Genomic DNA, 7,634 nt, shown 5'->3' on the forward strand with positions numbered 1-7,634 from the left:
GTTTGGGATAAGGGAATTGAAAGGAGGATGTTGGAGACTTGGTAAGTGGATAAACTAGGCTACAGGTAGGCTGGTATTAAAGGAGATTCAGGGTATAATAGGACTGAAGTCAGGAGTATAACACAGAAGGGAAACAGAGATCTTCTTGGGAGAAAGAAGTTAAACTAAACAGGCTAACACAGCAGGCTTACAGACTGGGACTTAGACTCAAACACAAGCTGAGGGAAATAGACTAGACTGAAATTAACAAACAGGCTTTAGTTAATTTCACAGGAAGGGACCTATTTTGAAGTAACACCTTCCTTCAAGCTGGATGCCTCAGCTACCCTCTGAGCCCAGAGTATGTTGTCTCTTTCCCTCTTCTCCCTCTTGATAACTAACTGACAAATTACACTAAATAGAACTATTGAAACACAAAAGGGTTTATTTGTTTGAAGGATGTTGGTTAGGAAGGTGGATTAAAGGAAAGCCCTATCAGTTATCTCAGGAACCTTAGGTGGGGGAAGGGAAATAAAGATGGAATCTGAGCAAGGACTTGCCTTACTCAGTTTTACAAAATGCTATCTAAAGGGAATAAAGGTGATTTGATTAAAGTATAAATAATGCTATCAATTAGATAACTCTTCACAGATTTAGCTCCTCTCTAATTTCTCTCCTTATAAACTCCACAGCCACTAAGGTAAGGGAGGGAAGGCAGGGTGGTATTAGGAAAGGAAGATATAAAGGATCTATCTAAAATAATAATTTCTTAAGTAAATATATCAATGCTAGGCTAAATTTCAATATTGAAGCTAGATAATCTAAGAGCTCGCTCATTGACTTCCTCCCTTCACGGAAGATCCAGTCAACTGCCCCTCCTCAAGATTCTAAAACCTCTAACAGCTTTTTGGAACTCAGCCAAAGCTAGAAAAAACTATATCCCCAATTCTGTATACTACAGACCCAAAGGTATATATTTGTTAATTTTATTTTATTTTTTAAATCTTACTTTCTGAGCAAGGGCTAGGTAGTTGGGGTTAAGTGACTTGCCCAGGGTCACACAGTCAGGAGTGTCTGAAGTCAGATTTGACACCCACATCTTCCTGACTCCAGACTTGGTGGTCTGTCCACGGAGCCACCTCATTGCCCCTGAGGCTCAGAGATATTGAACTGATTAAGTCAAAGTTATATACATTTAAATCACCAGCCCATGACCAAACATGATTTCAAGGAAAGAACAATGATAATGCATATAATATACCTCCTGACAGATGGGTCGTTTTGCCAGTACTATTTAGTATTTTTTTTAAATCCTGACCTGTTTTAGAATCAATTTTGTGTATTTTTGTACAAATGACAGGCGTACATGGATAATACAGAAATAAGTTTTGCATATGTACCATGTATAATCTATAACAAATTGCTTGCTTGAATTGAGTACTCTTTGTCAAAGGGTAGGGAAAATTTAGTCACCTTTTTTACATAATTCCATACTGCATACTGATATCTAGCTTTTACCTTGGGGGCCCTGGGTAAAGGAAGCATTGATCTCTGAGAGTACTTCTAGAGTAGACTTGTGTTCTTAACTGTTTTTGTGTGTGTCATAGATCTATTTATAGACTGTTGAAGCCTATGAACCTCTTCTCAGAGTAATATTTTTAAATGCATAAAATAAAATATATAGAATTATGAAAGGAAGCAATTGTATTGAAATATAGTTATCTGTATATATAATATACATGTATATATATTTGTTTGTATGTATGTATATATGCATACATGCAAGTTCATACACCCCAGGATGAAAACTGTTGCTTGAGAGATCAACTGGAAAATATTTTTTTTTTCAACAGTTTCCAACTAAGGGGGATGAGTAAGAACTGCAGTTTTTCTTATCCACAAACACTAACCAGTGAGGCACCTGGAAAGTGTTGATAACAACAATGCCTACTACTTTTTACTTCTTAAAAATAATTATTTGACAATATTTTTCAAATAGCTTCCATTTCCATCAATGGCACCATCATTCTTCCAGTCCCCAAACCAGAAACAAGGATATCTTAGATCCTTCCTTTTCATTCCATGGCTCCATTACTATTTAATTTTCTTCCTCATAAGTTTCTCTCACATATGTGTCCCTTCCTTTCCATCCTTGCCAATCCTTGTTCAAGTCATTATCTCCTCATGCCCTGATCTACCGTTATCGCTGATTACAGTTGACTTCCTAACAAGTCTCCCTGTCTCTAATATTTTCCCTGTCAAAATCTCTTCTACACACAGTGGATGCTAAGAGATCTCTCTTTGTCTTTACCATATTCCTAAACTATTCCATAATGGTCAGTGACTCCACATGGACAACTGTATCAATCTAAGATCCCTCTGTGATTTGGCCTCGCCCTACCTAGTCAACTTTATTTCCCACTCCTCCATTTAATTCAATTAAAGTTTTTATTAAATGTCTTTTGTGAAAGACACAGTGCTAGTCCTAGGGATAAAATGACAAAAATGTAAAAGACTCTTCCCCTAAGGAGTTCACATTCTTTAGACTATTCTTTTGGGCTATCATAACCATTCTGGGGTTATGATCCTAAACTGTGGGACTTCCTCTAGTGAAGGCAAAGAAACCTGGATGTTTTAAAGGGGAGGCTGCTCCAGAGCAATGACCTGGTTTCTGTCTGCATACTGTGATGTATGTATGCCCATTTTACTACCAGGCTGTATAAAGTCCCCAAATGGAGAGATATGACTTCCAATCCAAGATTAACCACTTGCTGTAACCTTTGATAAGTACCTTCCTGGCTATATGACTCAGTTATCTTATAAGGGAAAACAAGCTGTTGAACTCAGGTCTTCTGAGGCCAAATTCATTGTTCTCTTCTTCAGGACTTTTACGCTTGATGACAAGCCTGAAATAAAGGCCATATTTGCAGTTTGTCTCTTAAGCAAATATAAGTACCCTGAGGACAGAGGGATCTTGTCATACTTTTTCTGTATCTCTACTAGACCTGGCATAGCGCTTGGCACAGAGAAATTGCCCACAAACACTTTACAAAATTAGAGAATTTCAGAGTTGAAAAGGATCTCAAAGGCTATCTATACCAAATCAGAGTGAACAATACTCTATGAGAAAGATAGATCCTTTTGCTTAAAGACCTCCCATGAGGGGAAGCCAAAATACCTCATTCCAGATTTGCATAGCTCTAATTGTTAGGAAAAGTTCCCTAATATCAAGGCTGAATTTTCTTTTTGTAACTCCTTCCCCGGGCAACTAGCTGGCACAGTGGATAAAGTGCTGGGCCTAGAGTTAGAAAAACTCATCTTCCCCAGTTCAAATATGGCCTCAGACACTTACTAGTTGTATGATCCTGGTCAAATCACTTAACTCTGCTTGCCTCAGTTTCCTCATCTGTAAAAATGAACTAGAGAAGGAAATGGCAAACCACTCCAAATTCTTTGCCAAGAAAACTCCAAATGAGGTCATGATATAAACGAACAACAATAACAAGCTTCTACCCATTTGTTACTCCTAATTCTGTTCTTTGGGGCCAATAAGAACAACAGCTAGACCCCTTTTTATAATATAATAATATAAATAGATAACGAGCATTTATTAAATGTCTTGTAAGTGCCAAGCACATGCTTTACAAATACCCTCAGAATAACTCAAAAAGTAGGTGCTATTGTTATCTTCATTTTACAATTAAAAAAATTGAGACAAATAGAGCATTAAGTGGCTTGCCTATATGACTAGTAAGTATCTGGGGGAGGATTTGAACTCAGAACTTTTTGATGACTTCAGGTCTAATGGCCTAATGTGCCACCATCTGTAGATGCAAGGAAAACATCTTTATCACAGGTCCTTTGGTTGGAAAGATATATTTTCTACTTATGCCCAAGAGGAACCTGGTTTGATAAGCCATATATCCAAGTCCATGGTGTGGCAAGATGCTTTATAATAGTGTTTGACAGAAAGGGTTGTCAAAACCATGAGAGGTTGTTGAGGGGGTTAGACTTCTTAACCCCATTTTTAAAACTGTGGAAATAACTCCCTTTCCAAGAACCACAGTGGTAGATTAGTGATAGATTTGGGACATAGATACCATATAGACTGTAGACTGACAGTTTAGGGTGTTTAGGGTGGTTTCTTCAGGCATCTTCAGGAGTGCCCTGGATGACCTTTTATTTGAGATGTCAGAGACTGGATTCCTACTCAGGTCTGGGTTAGACTCTATGACTCAGAATCCATAAATTTATTCTTTTCTATAATTGTCTCTATTTCCCAAAGCTATGGAGTTTTAGATATGCTGAAAAAGAGAAGAAAAAGAAGATTCAGAGAACTTGACCTTGGGCAAGTCACTGGAATCTCTCTAGGTTTCAGTTTCCTTATTTAGAAAATATATGATCTCTGCTAGCTTTGAATCCTGTGATTCCATAAACTAGTAAGGAACATCATTTAAAAATATCCTGACTCCTAGTAGGAGAGAATGGCAAGGGCTATTCAAATAGGGGTTAGGTGACTTGCCCAAGGCATGACATAGCTAGGAAGTATCTGAGGCCAGTTTTGAATCTGAGTTCTTCTAGTGCTACTAGCTGCACCTTTAGCAACATATTGAAAACAGAAATGAGAATATGTCAGGGCAGTTCAGAGGGACTTGAGCATGGACTTGGCCATGGAGAGGGACCACCAGAAAACTCAGGATTACAGATTTGAGTTGCAATCACTGGACCCTTAGGTAGATTGGGCTAGGCTGGCTCACAAGGACTGATAGAGGCTCAGAAATACCCAAGCATAGCCCTGGTATGCCCAAAGTCAATGGGAGCAGGGGTTCATCCAGGAATGGTGAGGCTATTCCAGGATACATCCAGAGAGGGCTCTGTAGCTCTGGGAGTTTTACCAAATAATGGCCCTCTGTTAGAGCTGAGAAAATTGGCACATTTGTAAAATTGTAAAACATTTGCTGACTGAGGGGCAGCTGGGTAGCTCAGTGGAGTGAGAGTCAGGCCTGGAGACAGGAGGTCCTAGGTTCAAACCTGGCCTCAGCCACTTCCCAGCTGTGTGACCCTGGGCAAGTCACTTGACCCCCATTGCCCACCCTTACCAATCTTCCACCTATGAGACAATACACCGAAGTACAAGGGTTTTAAAAAAAAAAAAAAAAAAAAAAACCATTTGCTGACTGAGACAGAGATGATGATTCAAATCTAGCCTTAGACATTTCCTGGCTCTGTGAACCTAGATTAACTTTGGTTTCCTTATCTGTAAAATGGGGATAATAATAGCACCCACCTCCCAGAGTTGTGGTGAGGATCAGATGACATACCATTTGTGAAGTGCTTAGCACAATACCTGATACATAGTAAGTGCTATATAAATATTATTATTATTATTGTTATTGTTATTATTATTATGGATCCTATGAATCAGAGGTAAAGAGAAAGTGCATTCAAAGCAAAGGCAAAGAGTTTAGAGATGGAGCTCAGTTATCAAAGTGATTTTCCTAAATCATGGGTTTCACCATGTCACTCTCCTACTCAAGAAATTCAACTGGTTACTTTCTACCCCCAGGATCAAATATAAAATCCCTTCTGGCTTTTAAAGCCCTTTATAACCATGTCTCTTTCCTACCTTTCTAGTCTTCTTTTATCTTGCCCCTCTTCCTATCACCCCCTGATCCTACCTTAGACCCTCTATCTTCAGATTCTGGGCATTTTCTGTGACTCTGACCCCATCTGGTAGCTTTCTCCATCCTCATCTCTGCCTCTCAGCTTCCCTGGCTTCCTTTAAGTCCCAGCTAAAATCCCACCTTTTACAAGAAACTTTTCCTACTCTCCTTTAATGATATGATAGTGCCTCCTCTCTGACAATTAGCTCTAATCTGGTGATGGCAAACCTATGACACACGTAGCCATTTTCAATGACACACGGCCACATGGGGCCGCATACAGAGAAGTGGGGGGCTGCATGCCGAGGATGAAACATTTGTGTAGTGTATTGTAGACGCTATAGATGTGCACTATAGATGACAATTCTACCTTTATTAATTTACCTCTTTTGGCTTATTAAATACAGTTATATATTACAATTATGCATTTTTATTATTTAAACTATAAATATCACAAAATTATGGTTTTTTTCTTGAAGTGACACACCACCAAAGTTATGCTCACACCAAACTCAAAAGGTTGCCCATCGCTGCTCTAATCTATCACATATATATACATACACATATATATACATATATATATATCTTTTCTACATAGTTGTTTTCATGTTTTACCCCAAATAGATTGTGAGCAACTTGAAAGTAGAAACTGGGTGTTTTTTTTAAACCCCTTCTTTATATCTCCAGTAATTAACCCAGTGCCTGGCACATACTAGGAATTAAAAAATATATACTTATTGACTTAGTGTGTAAGGTACAGAAAAGACATCCACAGCTTTGCATTTAAAGGTATTTACCCTTTGTGTTCTGCCCTTCAGGTTGATTGCACCATACTAGGCTCCTTGAAATCAGAGACTCTCCTCCACCCTGCCTTTTTTTTAAAAACCTTTACCTTCTATCTTTGTATCAGTTATAAGCAGAAGAGTGACAAGTATCACCTAGCTATCCCAAGAAATAAAATTTCCTTCAGTCTTGCTCAGATAACACCTCCTATATAAGGCCTTTCCTCACCCCCCCAATTACTAATGTCTTCTTCCTCAATATTACCTTGTATATTTTTTGTATGTATTTCACATGCATAAGTATATAATATTTCCCCTGCTTTTCCCAACTCCCACACCCCTCACAAAAAAACTATAAACTTCTTGATAGCAGAGACTGTTTTCTTTTGGTCTTTGTGTGTTTTCTTTTTGTTTTTTTTTTTTTCTTTGTGTGTTGAGTGTTTTCCCATTGCACTGTGTTCTTCTAGTGCATTCCCCATATTTGGAGGTCTCTTAGTAAATCCTGGACAGCCATTTATTGAGGAGATAATAGAAGAATCTCCTATCCTAGCACAGGGTCCGTTAAATTCTAGTCTTTTAAGAACTAGGTGACTAATGAAGACTACAATTCCCAGCAGCCTCTGGGAGGAGGAGTCTGTGTGAACAGGTGAGGCAATTCCCAGAGAGGCAGTTCCCAGCTGAATTCAGAGAAAGTTTACCTCTTTCCCCTTTCTTATGCAGGTGAGTGATTTCCATGCCTTAGAGGGGGAAGGAAGAGCTGGGAAATGGAAGGGGGAGTAGCTAGCTAACCCCTGAGTTACACTTAGGGACCTTGAAGCTGTGAGGCTGGGGCCCCCTTTTGTTTCGCTCTTGAAGCAGAGCTTCACAGTGCCTTAGCTTTCCGTTGCCCAGCCTCCAAATGGTTATTCTATTTCCCTGGGGCTCAGGGATTCTAGGCTATTTCCACCCCTTCCAGCACTCCCTCCCTCCCTAAGCAGCTGGAGGAGAGGGGAGAATTCCAGAGGACTTTGGGGTAGGGACTGGCTGCAGGTTTTTCTCTCCTCTAAAAGATATTTCTCTGTGCCTCCTCTTTTAACACAAGGCATAAAGGACTCCCTTCTTTAACTCCCTGACCTCTGAGAAAAAAAGAGCCAAAGGAATGATCTAGTGGGGTTGGAGTCTGGTTGGGGCATGGGAGAGAAGGAAGGAGAGATCTTGTGGAAGGAAGCTG

This window comes from Gracilinanus agilis, chromosome 4 (assembly GCF_016433145.1).
Source record: "Gracilinanus agilis isolate LMUSP501 chromosome 4, AgileGrace, whole genome shotgun sequence".
NCBI classification, from domain to species: Eukaryota; Metazoa; Chordata; class Mammalia; order Didelphimorphia; family Didelphidae; genus Gracilinanus; species Gracilinanus agilis.